Raw genomic sequence first — 17,248 nt, 5'->3', positions numbered from 1 at the left:
TGGAAAAAATGATACCAGATCCCCGAGCAAACAGGATTAAAGAGGGGGCCGGCGGCACGACTGAAGAAGCACATCAGGAGCGATTTTTTCTTCTTTGATGGATGGCTCTCGATAGCGTCTTTTTTTACTTGCCTCTGCACCATACAACTTGTATTTTTAGCCTCCCAGTCTGTCGTGGTGGACCAGCAGCCCATTTGCTAGGCGGGCCAACCTACAAAAACCAGCACTCGATTTTTCAACAAGCCCCAAAAACAACACAGTACTATGTTTGTTTTGAGGCCAAAAACATTACAGCACGGGTTGAGCAGGGGGAGAGGGGAAGACAGAGTAATAAAAAGATTAAAAAGAGCTGATGCACCGTTGCTACCCTAACAAAGCAGGTGCAATTCTTCTCAGGAAGAAGGTGTGTCGTTGACACCCACACGTCACATACCCCACAGTAGGCATACTAACAAGTTCACACACAAATACAACAGAAAAGGTAAACATTCATATCAAACTCAGGTTCACAGGACACGTTCATATTCATAGCCAACATTCACTATCAACAACTCAAAAGATTCATATATACACAAGCTCAACATATCTATGCATCCAAATGATTGATAGATCACATGACAATATTCATGCATAATTCACAAAAAGATTCAGATATACACATGTTCAGTATGTTTACGCATCCAAATGATTGAGATCACAGCAATTATGATCCATGGACGAACTTTAATTACCTAGGGTACAGACTGATAAATGGTGTTCAGTCGGAGGTACTTCTTGCTAAAATTAGTTCTTGTACGAGTAAACTTTCGAGTACATAAGAGGCAGCACAGACAATCTGAACTTTGCTTGTAGGTTTATCCTCAAATAGTGGCCTCGTGCCGAGCAAGGTTTGAGCAACTTGGCCACTACTTTCATCCAACTAGTTTACTGGCTCATCTTGGTCCTGTAGCTTGCCAAAATTCTACATTGCAGATGAGAAAGGAGGCAGTTGAGAAAATGAACCACCCAAATTTTTTGTGCAGTTCAACTGAAATGGAGCATCCCTGGCGTGCAGACTGATTAAGTGCCAGATGAATATATGTGTCAACCAACTTGTCTGGAATCTTTGGACTCCATGCCATACAGTTCACTACCATATCTGCCGATAACCAAAAGGCACAAGTTGGGACCAAAGACTGGACTGTGTTCTTCTGGGCTATGAGCCAAGCAATATTTTTGGCGTTCACTCTCCTAATACTTGGGAGTTTGACAACTGGTTGACGCCGGTTGATACTCGAATGAATATAGGCACTTCTTGTCAACATCGATGCTTGTCTGAGTGAACTTTGGAGTACATGGCAGCACCATAAGTATCTGTCCATCTGATCATTTTGTGTAGTTCTACTGAAATCACCCAATGCAATGATTTGCCTGCGAGTTCAGGCTCCAAGTTACTCCTTTATAAAATCGGCAAATAGTAGCACAATACCAAATTACCAATACATGACAAGCACAATAATTAGGATAAAGCCCAGTACCAACCTGTGTGAGGTAGCATATCAATTACTATTTCCTTTCACTGGAAGTTGAGATAAACGACTGACAGGAAATGAAGGAAGCAAGCAAGCCGAGACAAAGCGACTGACATGAAGGGAAGGAAGCGGTCGAGGCAATGAAGCACCCAAAGTTTTTGTGCAGTTCCACCAAAATCGAGCATCCCTGTTGGCACATATATTGAGAGAGTGAGATTACTGTAATAGTGGGACTAGTTGATGATGCATACACTAACAAACAGAAGCACCCTCCTTATCTTAATGGGTAAAGTAAGAAACATAGTAGTCTTGCTTAAAGAGAGGTATTAGTTTATTTAATTAGTGCCAATTAGCTCAACACTCAAAACATTGCCATGTATCATAGGTTGCAAAACTTTAACATGCAAAGATAAAGGAGTTTCTCATGATAGTAGCAACACAGTAGCACAATACATATATAGGTACAACAAACTAATATGGCTGAAGGCCTTAGGCTGGTACCAACCTGAGCAAAATATGCTTATTCAAGTAATTCCAGAAGAGAAGATAAAGCACTCACTGGAATCACTCAATAGTATATATTTTTGTGCACTTCAAATGTATGGTTGAAATAACTCTTGTTTACCAGTGGTGAGATTATATCGAAAGATTATCAAGAACTTCTAGAAGATTTAAAGCACTGGCTGGGATATAGTTCATTGTATTCTCTAGTGCAGTTCCACTAAAATGTACGATAGGCACAACATGATCCCTGTTTGCACAAGTAGGAAAAAGGTGAAACCTTCATTAGCTTAGTGATAAAGGTTAGAAAGACAATAGCATTATTATGTCATGACACTACCAAGATTCCCTCCCTGCTCCACCACATGATTCACCTCCAGATACATATATACACATACATGATTCAGCATAGGGTGCTACTAAAGATTTTTTTAACTCTGAAAGGAAAATTAGGCAGCAATAAAATAGTGCTACTTAAGTACTCCTGATTAATTAAGTGACCTTGCAGGAGAGACGACAGAAGTGGAAGGGCTCCCTGGAGGATCGTCTCACATGTAAGGGAGACATTGCCGGAGCCCTTGAATGGCCTCGACTGAGGCCTCGGCTTTAACAAGATCAACTTGGCACTGTTGATTGTGTAGAGCTAGGTCACACATGCATCGAGAATTTGGTTAATTAGTATGATGTGTCGTTAAGCCAAGTACTACTATGCTGCATTTCTCTATCTATCTCTACTCTATTATCTATTACTCTTATACTCTTACAAAAAACAGATTTGGTGATCTTGTTCTTAAGTGCATCTCGATGTTACGTGCAACGAACGAGCATCTTGCTGTCTTCCAAGTAAATTAAGACTAGTAGCAAAACAGCAATACAACACCACTAGCAAGATGTCAGGATAACATAGGATGGTACCATCGTGTGATCTTCATTTCCTCCTCCTTCTTCTTCATCTTCTTCCTCTTCATGCTCTATTTCTCTTTCTCCTCACCAGTTGGTGAAACCAAGTACATGATTGGCCTTCTAGTTCAGAATTGGTTTTGTCAGTGAGGGAGTACAAGTGTACTAGTAAAAAATTAGCATTATTTTCTCATGGCAGTCGGAAAATAGAGATGAACACATGCATTAAATATCATTCTTACCTAAAGGAAGGTTATGGCGCCAATATGGATGATGAGGATTGGAACACAGATCTCCCTTTGTGCAGTTCCACCGAAATGAACCAACTATTCCATTCTGACATTCCAGTTAAACAACACAAAGTCACTTCTTTTAAGAAGAGTTTTGTGCAGTGCACCAAAAGGTCACAACAGCAACCAGGTGAATTGGATATCCTTGTTTGCACAAAAAGGTATAGAGGAAACAATCAGAGTCTCAAATAATTACAGGCAAAAACATTTGGCTAAACTTGTCGTGGCTTATAACAGTGGCATGGCTTCATTTTTACCACGGACATTAGATTAAGAACAGCTAAATATTTGGTATAAGGGCATGGGACAGTGGATGCACCAGCAGTCCAGCACCATGTACGTAAACAGGGGCATAAAGTGGTGATTCATAGTTTGTTCCCCCGAGAAACAAACATCCAAGAAACATATCTGGGTTGGTCCCATTTTTGTTCACTCTAGCCACCTACTCCTATGTGTGGATAGCAAATCTAGTCCTGGTCATACCACTGTGTACAACGTTACCCCTATATTTCCCTTTTCGACCAAGATACCGGTTGGATGACCAGTCTGTACTACTTTCACCCCCTTCCCTTCCTGTTTGTACCAAGTCCGATATACATACTAAATTCCCCCACCCCCACTTTATTTCTTGTTTGAACCAAGTACTCCCTCCGTCCGGAATTACTTGTCATCAAAATGGATGTGTCTAGAACTAAAATACATCTAGATACATCCATTTCAATGACAAGTATTTTTGGACGGAGGGAGTACAAGATTCGACTCCATGAAGTAGCTTTACCTCTAACAATAGAAGAAAAAAAATACTAGGTGACGTTGGACCATCCGGTCGAGAGGGGCTGAGAGGTAGAAAATGATGCACATGCAGCAACGTAGCGAGCTGGGGAGGTAGAGCTAAGGCGGTTTCGAACGAAGATATACCTGAAGTTTGTGGGGATGTGGATAGGTGGGCGGTGGGAGGCGGGATCCGCCCACAGGCAATGACGAAGGGATCGGAGGACCTCCCGCGCCGACGTTCGGCTAGAGATAACGGTGCGGCCGGCAGTGGGTCTCCTCCCTCGGTGTCGACGACGGCCTAAACGCTACTCCTCCTCCCCTTCATCGACGGAGGGGGATACATCCGGATCTGTAACCAGCGGTGAGGATAGAAAGCCAGTGTTTTTTGAAGGGAGAAAGACAATGCTACTACCCCTATCTTGTTTAGATCTGGAGAGGATGAGAGTGTGTGAATAGAGCAACCCTAGCAAGCAAGCACGGAGGCTCCGGCCTATATATACGTAGTGGGGTAGTTTTCCTTTTTCACTCCATCAAAACAATCGTTTAAAATTGTGTACTACTACATGCCAAGTCGCGGTTTTTTTAGTTGTTGATTGTTTTTTGAGATAGCTACCCGCTTGTTCCAAGTGGTGTTACGGTGTGCCAGGTCGCACTTTGTATCGTTCAAGTCTAGTACCACAAGTCCCTCCATTAAATGAACAACCACCCCCTCGTAAAAATTGTGAACAAGCCCACGGCTAAAATTAGCGGAAACGTGGGTTGCCCCAACATGCATTATTATTTATATTTTCTACTCCACATGTCATAGACACAAAAATAATGTGTCATAGACACAAAAATTGTGGCAAGATTCCCTTAGGCAAGCCAAAGTGTGTCTAACAATTTGAGCAACTCAGGTTAGGCAAGTGTGGCAAGTGTGGGAAAAATAATGTGGCAACATAAGAAAAACATAGTCACAATCCAAACAGCCCCGTAATTTTTTGTGACATGCAAGAAAATTTGGTTAGTTAAATTTATAGTCAAAATTTGGCCAGGTGCATCAAATAAACACATGCAAGTATCAAAAGGAAAGTCACGACATGCATGCATGCGTTGTACTCCCTCCGTTTCCAAATATAAGTCTTTTTAGAGATTGCAACAAGTGACAACATACGAAGCTGAATATGTCTACATACGAAGTAGTCCATTTGAAATGTGTAAAAAGACTTAGGTTGGACATAGTGGGGGTAACATAAGTAGTATCATGCACTTGGGACTCGCAAACATGCTTATGTGGCAGACAATTAAAGAAGAGAGAGATGGTTATGGTAACATAGGTCGATACCGTAACAAAATAAATGTGATGCTACTATGTGTCATGCATGTCAATAAATGAGACCACCTATGATACTAATATATGATACTATGCACTATAGAGATAAGTAACATAGACTAGTAACATATGCATGTTACTAGTCTAAGTTACTCCCCACTATGACCAGCCTTATATCGAGTGCAGTGCTTTGATGTGTCGCATCAACTCGTACAAGACCGAGAAATTTGATTACTACAACGCCCTCTCCCTCACGGACTGAGCTCCGGTGCCTTAACTGCACCTGCCTTTGGCTACATGACAGGAGGGCCAACCACCTGTTGGACCCACCAGTCATAGACGCAAAGGCAGGAGCAGTAAGTAGAAGTTTTCGCTACACGCTATCCCTCCCGCATGAGGTGGACGGACATGCAGCAGTGGATTCGATACTGTAGAAGTAGGAGTAACATCATTGTTCGTCTTCTCGAAGAGGCGAAGAGCCAAGCGCAACCCGAACGTGGCAGTTGCAAACGCTCGCGTGGTGTGGTTCCTTGGAGCACGCATATAGTAGCTAGGCTCTTGCATGAGACAAAATTGCTATTGTTTAACAATTAAACTCCATCATCCATTGGTTGATACTCATTCTGCATAGGTCCACGCGCTTAGCACCGTTTCCTCCTGGGGTCACCAATGTTTATTTGCTAATTAATAGCATTGCTTGCAATGAACTAGCCATTGCAAGTCATTAAAAGAATGCACACCTCTCATCTCTTATTGGTTGATACGTCAAGAAACAAGAAACAAGGTAGAAGTTAATGCACCGCGCCTAAGTGTTTTGGGACTATTTGGTTTTCGTAAGATGACTTACACACGTAGACGGAGGGAGTAGTATATCCCTGTAAACCAGAAAGGAGTATTTGCCTTTCTAGAGATTTCAACAAGTGACTAGACTACACTGCGTGCAGCCGTGCAGTACTCCCTCCCTTCCGGTTTATAGGGCTCAAATCTCAAATCTCATGAACCAAGGCATTTTGCGATTGGAGGAATGTAATACCTTCGTCTAGGTGAACAAGTCATTCACATAGTTCTAGGTTGAAGATTTAACTATCTAAATATGTATTATATGTGAAAAAAATATATATTTAGAAACTACATCCCTGTAGAAATCTAGTGATATACTTTTCATGACATATAACACATATTTAATTCCTCAAATCGATGACCTAGAACTACGTGAATGACTTATTCATCTAGACGGAGGTAGTATCTCGTACTACTTTACAAAACTACCCTAATTAAACTCATGCATTAATTACGTAGTTCTCTCGTTTTCCTCTCCGCCTTGGTCGCGGTGCACAATATTGAGCACTCCTATATGACTAGCCGCTCTATCTACATGCGGGACATTTGAAAGCATCTGGGCCCGCGTGCCATCCACCAAATCACAACGAGCTGCTACAGTCGAGACTCACCTGTCACCCCGGTGTGGCCATCATGACCCGTCATATCACAAAACCCACACCTTTACCAATAGTGGTAAGGTGGCCTCCAAGTTGGACTGGACGAAGCAACCATCATTTCACTGGAACGCTTGTTCAAGCCCTTTCTTCCCTTTCTTGAAGAAAACCTTACTCCAGGCAACTCACTTCTGCCATTTTTCTTCTGTACCGACGAAGGAAAGGTGGGCGAATGTCACATCCCTAGCTCCTAGTGCTGCCTAGTGTTTGCATCTTGCTTGCACCATGTTTAACTTTCATGGAAATTTGAAATGGGGATGTTCAAACCATAGCATCAAAAGGAATTCAAATAGGTTCAACCAAAATATTTTTCAGTGATTTCAAAATGCCCTTTAAAAATGTTCATCATTTCTGGATCAAGGTGGAAGCATCTACCAAAAATGGTTCACATTTTTGCAGGACATATTTGGACTTTGAATTAATCCAAACATATTTGAATTGGGGCTATTTAAATGCTATATAGATTTTAGGATCTCCAAAAATGTTGGAAATTGTTATGGGTCACTGGAATAATTCAGGAAGCACCCATAATTATTTCCAGGATTTTATGAAATGGTTAGCATTATTACTAAACCAAAACAGAGAAACAAAATAGAAAACAGAAACAAAAAAAGAAAGAGAGAGAAAGAAAACCTCACCTGACTTACCGCAGCCCACCTGGCCGGCCCAGTCGGCAGCCCAACCACCTGGCCCAGCCCACCTCTTCCTGTCATCTTCCTCCCCTCGCCCCAAAGCAGCTCGGTGGCGAGCGCTGGCGACACCGTGGCCTCCTTCCTGCCTGCCTCACGCCCTCGAGGCCCTTCCAGCGCCACGGAGACGGCCACGCACCCCCCAGGCCCTCTCACTCTCTTCCCGAGCTCCTCTCCTCTTCTGGCTCTCTGGCACGCAACCACCGAGCGCTGTCGCCGCCGCGGATAAACACCACCGCGGCCATCGCCTCTCCATCACCTCTTCGTGATGTCCAGAGGCTCCGCCTCGACGCCACGGAGCCCCAAGACGAAGCACGCGCTCGCGGGACGCCCGAAGCGACGCCATCATCCTCATCCATGCCGTCGGCCGTCGGAGATCCCCCTCGCCGCCCCGCTTGCTACGACCCCTCCCTGAGCCCGCCAAGTCCTCCGTTGAGATTGCTGTGAGCTCCGCCACCATTCCCCCTCCTCCCCGCGCTCGTTCCCGCACCCTAGCCGCCCTTTTCACCAGGACCGTGAGCTCCTCGCCGCCGGTGATGACGCAGACGAGGCCAGAGCCACCATAGCTCACTCTCGAGCACGACAACGTGCTCCACACCTCACCAGGAGCCTAACACAAACACCAGCTCCCCCTCCCGTGCACTACAACGCCAAACCCGCAGGTGCCGAACTCCGGCCGCCACGGAGATGCTCGCCGCCGTCAACTCCGGCCACCCCAACTGCTGCCGCCACCACCACTAGATGCGCGAGAGCTCTAGCAAGCCGTAGCAGCAAACCGCGCTCAAAACGGAGCCCCATAGCGAAATTCCGACTCCCTCCGCCGTTGGTTTGGTCGTCGCCGGCCGAACTCCGGCGAAGTCGACGTGGCACCGTCATTAGTCGCTAATGACTCCGCTAATTAGCCCCCTCTCTCACTGACATACGGGCCCCACTGCCTAATCAACCTAGTTTAGATCCCGTTTAGTTTAAACTAACCCCCAAGGGCCCCATAGTTCAGTTTGACCTGGCCACATCACACGTTGACTGACCCCACACGACAGAGTTGACTTGCTGACGTGTCTATTGACCCGGTCCCGCCTGTCATCCACCCAAACCAGCCTGAGACACTGACGTATGGGTCCCACATGTCAGGTTTGACCTGGACCGGCCTCGTTGACTGCTGACGTTAGAGTGACGCAATGCTGACGCAATAAGTATTTTCTTGATTTATTTTTATACAGGAAATTCCAGAAAATGCCCTAAACTTCTAAACTTCATAGAAATTTAACCATAACTCAGAATGAAATAATTTATATATGAAAAATGATCAGAAAAATCCAATCTATCCATCTGTACTGGTTTCATGCATGTTAGAACAACTTATGACTACTGTTTAGGACAGATCATATAAATGGCATTTGAATATCCACATATGGGGTTTGAATTTGAATCTTGGATTCAAACCAACTCCATTTAATCTGTTGTAGTTGCATTAGGCCAACACACTCATTCTGCCATGTCATGATCATGCATCATATTGTGCATTTCATTGATTGTGTTTCTTCTTTGTTTGTCGGTGCTTGTCCCCTCTCAGTAGACGTGTACCAACGATGTGATCGATGACACCGATGAAGAACTATACTATCTTCAGAAGTGCCAGGCAAGCAAAACCCCCTTGTTCATTTCGATACAATCCTACTCTCTCGCTCCTTCTCTCTTTTACTGCATTAGGACAACAATGATTCATCTGTTACTTGCTACGGTAGCTGAACCCCTTTATCCTCTGCATGACCTGTCATTGCCACAGTAAATAGATGAAACCCACTAGCATGAGTAGGAGTTGTTTGAGCCCTGTTGTGCCTACTCATTCATGCTTGTTTGTCATGCCTGCTACTGCTTAGAGTTGAGTCAGGTCTGATTCATTGGGGGTGAATCAGAGGTGTGTGAACATGTCCTACTGTGTGTGAGCTAAGTGTGTGAACACGATTTGGTAAAGGTAGCAGTGAGAGGCCATGTAGGAGTACATGGTGGGTTGTCTCATTGAAGCCGTCCTCAGAAACTAAGTTCTGTGTTTGTGATCCATGAAACAGTTACTACCACGCATTGGGCCCGAAACCAATGGACCCTCTCGGCTTCTTAACCACCCTTCTTCTCAGTCCAGGAGTTGCAACTAGTTTCTGGTGTTTGTAGGATATGTGTTGGAGGCCGTGCATAGCGCTGACCCTAGGGGTGGGCTATGATGCGGTAGATACACCGTGGCCCGATGCACCGAGCGCCCTTTTGGTGTCTCGGGAACCCTGCACACATCATTTGGAGCTGTGAGCGAAACCCCGGCCGGATCTCCTTGCGGATGGAACCCGAATAGGTGATAAACCTGGACTAGAGACTTGAGTGTTTAGGTAGGCCGTGGCCGACACCCACATTGGGCTTCCGCTTGAAGGTTGCCGAGTACATGTCGTGTAAACGGCGGTAAGTGGTGAGAGCGTGTGTGAAGAAGTACACCCCTGTAGGGTTAACATCATCTATTCGAATAGCCGTGTCCGCGGAAAAGGACTTCTGGGTTGCCTATACAATTCATAGACAAGTGAAAGTGGATACTCTAAAATATGCAAGATAAGCGTGAGTGCTATGGATGGCGTTCTCGTAGGGAGACGGGAGCGGATCCATAGTGGTGTATTGATATGGTGAATATGTGGACTCGTGTGCGCCACCTCAAAAGAGTTACTTGCAGTCTTAGTTCAGGATAGCCGCCGAGTCAAAGCTGGCTTGCTGCAGTTAAACCCCACCATCCCTTTGTTGATAATGATGCATATGTAGTTAGTTCTGATGTAAGTCTTGCTGGGTACATTTGTACTCAGGTTTGCCTATTTTATGTTTTTGCGGAGAGACTTCAGTCTCACTAGTAGTTCCACGTGGACTTCGACGTTTAGCTTGTTACCTCAGCTACGATCTTGTGCCCTCGGCAGGATCTAGTAGATAGTCAGGCTTCTTAGCCTTTTTCATTTGTAGATGTCTGTACTCAGACATGTTAAGCTTCCGCTTGTGCTTGACTTGTATGCTCTGAATGTTGGGTCATGAGACCCATATTTGTAATATCTCGCTCCTCGGAGCCTATTAAATAAATACTTGACTCGTAGAGTCATGTTCTGATGCCATGTTGAATTTGCACATATCGAGCATATTGTGTGTATGTTATTGAAATGCTTGGTATGTGTGGGATCTGACTATCTAGTTGTTTATCCTTAGTAGCCTTTCTTACCGGGAAATGTCTCCTAGTGCTTCCACTGAGCCATGGTAGCTTGCTACTTCTCCGGAACACTTAGGCTGACCGGCATGTGTCCTTCTTCGTTCCTGTGTCTGTTCCTTCAGGGAAATGTCACGCGATGAATACCGGAGTCCTGTTAGCCCGCTACAGCCCGGTTCACCGGAGTCCTGCTAGCCCAGTGCTACAGCCCGGATTCACTCGCTGATGACCGACACGTTCGCTGCTGGGTCATGGATGCCTGTCCCTGTAAGTCTGTGCCACTTTGGGTTTACGACTAGACATGTCAGCCCGGGCTCCTTACCATATGGATGCTAGCGACACTATCACATACGTGTGCCAAAAGGCGCAAACAGTCCCGGGCAAAGGTAAGGCGACACCCGTGGGAATACCGTGCGTGAGGCCGCAAAGTGATATGAGGTGTTACATGCTATATCGATGTGGCATTGAGTCGGGGTCCTAACAGCATTGGTATCAGAGCTTGACTGCCCGTAGGATTACCAAGCTAAACTGGTCGAAGTTGAGTCTAGAAATTCTTTAGTTATGTAAGGGAATTGATTGTGGGATGGAACGTAAGGCTCTTTTTACTCCTTATACCTTATGCCCTTCTGTTCCAAGTCATCTTATGTTTCCTGCGGGGTTAAGGAACTAGGCTTTATCTTCTTTCTATCAGGATCACTTGTTACTAATCCGTAGACTTATAGAATTGTTAGACTTAAGCCTCGGTTCAGTTCCTACTACTTCCGTATGTTAACTGTTGATCTCGAAACCTTGATATTGTGCTTCTAAGTGGCTATGCCACCATTTTTGTAGCATGTCTCCAATCTTTTTGAGCATTTACAGCCGTTATGCTGTCCGAGTCATCCTAGGTTTCTAAATAGTCTGAAGCATTTGCAAAAGCCCTTCCTCCCGTTCTGATGTCCCTTTGGGCCAGATTATTCACATTAATTGGTGAGTTGAGGTACTCTGTTGCCTTGACATATATGCTTGATTTATTATTATGACCTAGGTGTCTTAGAGTGCCACCTAGTAATCGAACCATGTTTTGCGTTCCGAGTGTGATGATTCTGGCCATTATTCTCGAAAGCATCCCGTGATGCCATTTAGTTAGTAGGTATTCCACTCCTTGGGTTTTGAACCCAAGATTCACCCTACTTACTTCATGTTGTTAGCGTTTGCTAGTTCCTTTAGGTTATTAGTAACCTTTGCAATAGTCCTCGAGGTCCGTGGTATCTCCTTCTTCCAAATACTATGAACCACTTACGGCAGATGTTTGTTGGATCAAAAGATCACAACAAGAGTGCTCTAGATGGGTTCTCCATTCTATATCGTGACTCTGCCAGTCCTACCTTCTCTGCATGGGTTATTCGGAAGAAACCTGTTGAACTTGATTCGACATACTAACCTATGCATCCACAACTCAGAAAGTTATATGTTCCTTGAGTTGTTCTCTTTAGTTGTGTTCTGACCCCGTCTATCATTTGATAGTCAAGGGTATGCGTGCATTCGTTCATCGATGCCTATTACCCTTGTGGTTCGTCAAGCCATTCTATCCGGAATGACTTGGAGAAACAAACTCCAGTACCTCTTCCATATCCAGGATTGGGTCAAAGTAGTTGTATTCCGCAGATCAAATGCCAATCCAGCTTTTGTTCTGTTCTACCCTGAAGTATTGCCATCTTTATGTCAGGAATGTCATGAGGAATGCACCTTCTCTTATGAATCCTTGACATAGTGATACTTCTCGCCATCATTATTCATTCCTCGGTTCCGTGTTGCCGCAACCGGAATGCCGACAAGTGAATCGTAATGTGTGAAATCTATACTCCTAGCAACCTTGTTGCTTGGTAGATAAAGGACAATAATTTCATTCTTAGCGTGTTGGTTCTTGAATCATCATTCTAAGATAGATTGTGCTACCTAGTCCATTTTCCTGGTGCACTCTTTGATCGATGAGTTAGGATTATTTCGAATCCTCGCTCTTTTGATCATATCATCTTGCCCTGAAAAGCAAGACTGCTCTCGAGCTTAATAGCATATCGGTGGTTCGTGATTTTCTGAATATCTTCTCGGAAGTATCACCAGGTTGTCACCTGACCGCTATGTTGAGTTCGTGATCAAGTTGGTTTCTTATAAACCATCCCCTTGTCCAAGAATCTGTGTTGGATACCCCTGAGCTAGTTGGTTAAGCTAAACAACAACTTGGAGAGTTGGAGGATAAAAGCTCACCTGACTTAGTTCATCTCCAAGGGATATCCTTGTGTGTGTGTGTTGAAGAAAGATAATATCTTCATTGATTGATCCTCGTGATCAGTTGTTGGACCTATTTTCTCATCAAACTTTGATTTGAGTATGGGTTATCATCAAGTCAAATCAGAACCAACGATGTTCGTAATGTTGTATTACTCGTGGATGATCCCTCGAGCATACACCATTACATCTTTTGGTCTGACCAATGCTATCACCATGTTCACATGATGGTGGAAGTCCAGTGATATGGAAAATTTCGATGAGTTGCTGTTGAGTCCATCAGCAGCATTCTATCTCCCCCATGAGTCATGTTGAACATCAACCTAGTGCTGGAAACTTTGTAAGCAATGCCTTTGTGTTCCGTTCATGAAGCTTATGCTTGGATGGAAGAAGTGACTTCCTCGAATTCATGTGCATTTGGTGCAAGTTGCCGCCGTGAGTTTGAGAAAGATTGTTTTGTTTCCTTTGGAATCATCCCATGTCAGTTATGCAAGTGCGAAGGTATTCTATGGTTTGGTAGATTAATTACCTCCATTCCATATGTATTCCCTAGCACACCAAGCCACTGAATGACTTGTTCAAGGATAATAAGTTCATCGATAAGTGCACAAGGACTTCGATATCCTTGATGATGGTTCCCCACCTGAACTCGGTAGTGTTTTATCATAAGACTACTATGTGTTCATGTTTGTCTGGGACAGCATGTTCACACATGTTTAGCAGAACCAGCTCATGTTTTGGAGCTTGCTATCGTAGTTCATTTCCCGAGAATCTCGCAACGTCCTCTCGTCGATTTGTGTTGCAAACTTTCATTTCTCTTTCTAGACTTGATGAGTCTGGAATGTCCTGACACCAACCAGATCTGATTCTCAGGCAGATATGATGGTTGGATCATTCCTAGCATTTGCATTTTTTTCCCAGCTTGCACCACCATTGTGCCAATCCCCCATGGGCTGGCCTTCTCGGTAGTTGCTGTCCAATATCATCTTCAAAAGTGGTCCTGTCATGGGTCCCATCCATTTCCGGTGATAAGCAAAATTCATCTATTGCTTTGTCTTCGACAAGGTAGTCCACATCATCCATTCTAGTCGGAATATGCCATTCTTCCGAGCTCCTTCAAGTAATCGATTGCAAATTGCCTTGGGCTGGTATGAAGAGTTTCAATGATCTCCGAATCAAAAGTAATTCTTTTTGCCACTTAAGGGAATATTTCTGCGAGTCACGTGCCTCAAGATTTCTTGTTATAGTATCATGGCAACTCAACTCTTCGCTACGTTGACAACCAATCACCAGCTTCTTAAGCGTGAAATTGTTATCTACCTAGTGAACCTTCGTCATCTGTTCCACTCCATTCCTCTAGAGGTGTGCTTCGTCTCTCATCTCGAGAGATGTTGCTATGTCTCATTCCGTGAGTTAATCCTGAGTTGTTCGATCTTCGAGAAGATCGACCCTTCTAGAGTTTTTCCTTTCCTCTCGTTGTCATGTGGGTTGGAGTTCTCAGAGCAACACATCAAGACAAAGATGGTGATAGATTCAACGTTCTTATGAAGTGCAACCTGGATCATGAAGATTGTGTTAGTTTGAGTCCCCCTTCATCTTACCCTACGCTTGAATCTCGGGACGAGATTCTTGTTTAGTGGGGGCGAGTTGTCACATCCCTAGATCCTAGTGCTGCCTAGTGTTTGCATCTTGCTTGCACCATGTTTAACTTTCATGGAAATTTTAAATGGGGATGTTCAAACCCTAGCATCAAAAGGAATTCAAATAGGTTCAACCAAAATATTTTTCAATGATTTCAAAATGCCCTTTAAAAATATTCATCATTTCTGGATCAAGGTGGAAGCATCTACCAAAAATGGTTCACATTTTTGCAGGACATATTTGGACTTTGAATTAATCCAAACATATTTGAATTGGGGCTATTTAAATGCTATATAGATTTTAGATGCTCCAAAAATGTTGGAAATTGTTATCGGTCACTGGAATAATTCAGGAAGCACCCATAATTATTTCCAGGATTTTATGAAATGGTTTAGCATTATTACTAAACCAAAACAGAGAAACAAAATAGAAAACAGAAACAAAAAAAGAAAGAGAGAGAAAGAAAACCTCACCTCACTTACCGCAGCCCACCTGGCCGGCCCAGTCGGCAGCCCAGCCACCTGGCCCAGCCCACCTCTTCCTGTCGTCTTCCTCCCCTCGCCCCGAAGCAGCTCGGTGGCGAGCGCTGGCGACACCGTGGCCTCCTCCCTGCCTGCCTCACGCCCTCGAGGCCCTTCCAGCGCCACGGAGACGGCCACGCACCCCTAGGCCCTCTCACTCTCTCCCGAGCTCCTCTCCTCCTCTGGCTCTCTCGCACGCAACCACCGAGCGCTGTCGCCGCCGCCGATAAACACCACCGTGGCCATCGCCTCTCCCTCGCCTCTCCGTGCTGTCCAGAGGCTCCGCCTCGACGCCACGGAGCCCCAAGACGAAGCACGCACTTGCGGGACGCTCGAAGCAACGCCATCATCCTCATCCATGTCGTCGGCCGCCGGAGATCCCCCTCACCGCCCCGCTTGCTCCGACCCCTCCCCGAGCCCGCTGAGTCCTCCGTTGAGATTGTTGTGAGTTCCGCCACCATTCCCCCTCCTCCCCGCGCTCGTTCCCGCACCCTAGCCGCCCTATTCACCAGGGCCGTGAGCTCCTCGCCGCCGGCGATGACGCAGACGAGGCCAGAGCCACCATAGCTCACTCCCGAGCACGGCAATGTGCTCCACACCTCACCAGGAGCCTAACACACACACCAGCTCCCCCTCCCATGCACTACAACGCCAAACCCGCAGGTGCCGAACTCCGGCCGCCACGGAAATGCTCGCCGCCGTCAACTCCGGCCATCCCAACTGCTGCCGCCACCACCACTAGATGCGCGAGAGCTCTAGCAAGCCGTAGCAGCAAACCACGCTCAAAATGGAGCCCCATAGCGAAATTCCGACTCCCTCCGCCATTGGTTTGGTCGTCGCCGGCTGAACTCCGGCGAAGTCGACGTGGCACCGTCATTAGTCGCTAATGACTCCGCTAATTAGCCCCCTCTCTCACTGACATACGGGCCCCACTGCCTAATCAACCTAGTTTAGCTCCCGTTTAGTTTAAACTAACCCCCAAGGGCCCCATAGTTCAGTTTGACCTGGCCACATCACACGTTGACTGACCCCACACGACAGAGTTGACTTGCTGACGTGTCTGTTGACCCGGTCCCACCTGTCATCCACCCAAACCAGCCTGAGACACTGACGTATGGGTCCCACAGGTCAGATTTGACCTGGACCGACCTTGTTGACTGCTGACTTCAGAGTGACGCAATGCTGATGCAATAAGTATTTTCTGGATTTATTTTTATACAGGAAATTCAAGAAAATGCTCTAAACTTCTAAAATTCATAGAAATTTAACCGTGACTCAGAATGAAATAATTTATATATGAAAAATGATCAGAAAAATCCAATCTATCCATCTGTACTGGTTTCATGCATGTTAGAACAACTTATGACTACTGTTTAGGACAAATCATATAAATGGCATTTGAATATCCACATATGGGGTTTGAATTTGAATCTTGGATTCAAACCAACTCCATTTAATCTGTTGTAGTTGCATTAGGCCAACACACTCATTCTGCCATGTCATGATCATGCATCATATTGTGCATTTCATTGATTGTGTTTCTTATTTGTTTCTCGGTGCTTGTCCCCTCTCAGTAGACGTGTACCAACGATGTGATCGATGACACCGATGAAGAACTATACTATCTTCAGAAGTGCCAGGCAAGCAAAACCCCCTTATTCATTCCAATACAATCCTACTCTCTCGCTCCTGCTCTCTTTTACTGCATTAGGACAACAATGATTCATCTGTTACTTGCTACGGTAGCTGAACCCCTTTATCCTCTGCATGACCTGTCATTGCCACAGTAAATAGATGAAACCCACTAGCATGAGTAGGAGTTGTTTGAGCCCTGTTGTGCCTACTCATTCATGCTTGTTTGTCATGCCTGCTATTGCTTAGAGTTGAGTCAGGTCTGATTCATCGGGGGTGAATCAGAGGTGTGTGAACATGTCCTACTGTGTGTGAGCTAAGTGTGTGAACACGATTTGGTAAAGGTAGCGGTGAGAGGCCATGTAGGAGTACATGGTGGGTTGTCTCATTGAAGCCATCCTCAGAAACTAAGTTCTGTGTTTGTGATCCATGAAACAGTTACTACCACGCATTGGGCCCGAAACCAATGGACCCTCTCGGCTTCTTAACC

The sequence above is a fragment of the Triticum dicoccoides genome, chromosome 3B, assembly GCF_002162155.2.
Source record: "Triticum dicoccoides isolate Atlit2015 ecotype Zavitan chromosome 3B, WEW_v2.0, whole genome shotgun sequence".
Classification (NCBI taxonomy): domain Eukaryota; kingdom Viridiplantae; phylum Streptophyta; class Magnoliopsida; order Poales; family Poaceae; genus Triticum; species Triticum dicoccoides.
The sequence above is the reverse complement of the archived record's forward strand: the minus strand, read 5'-3'. Positions refer to the sequence as shown.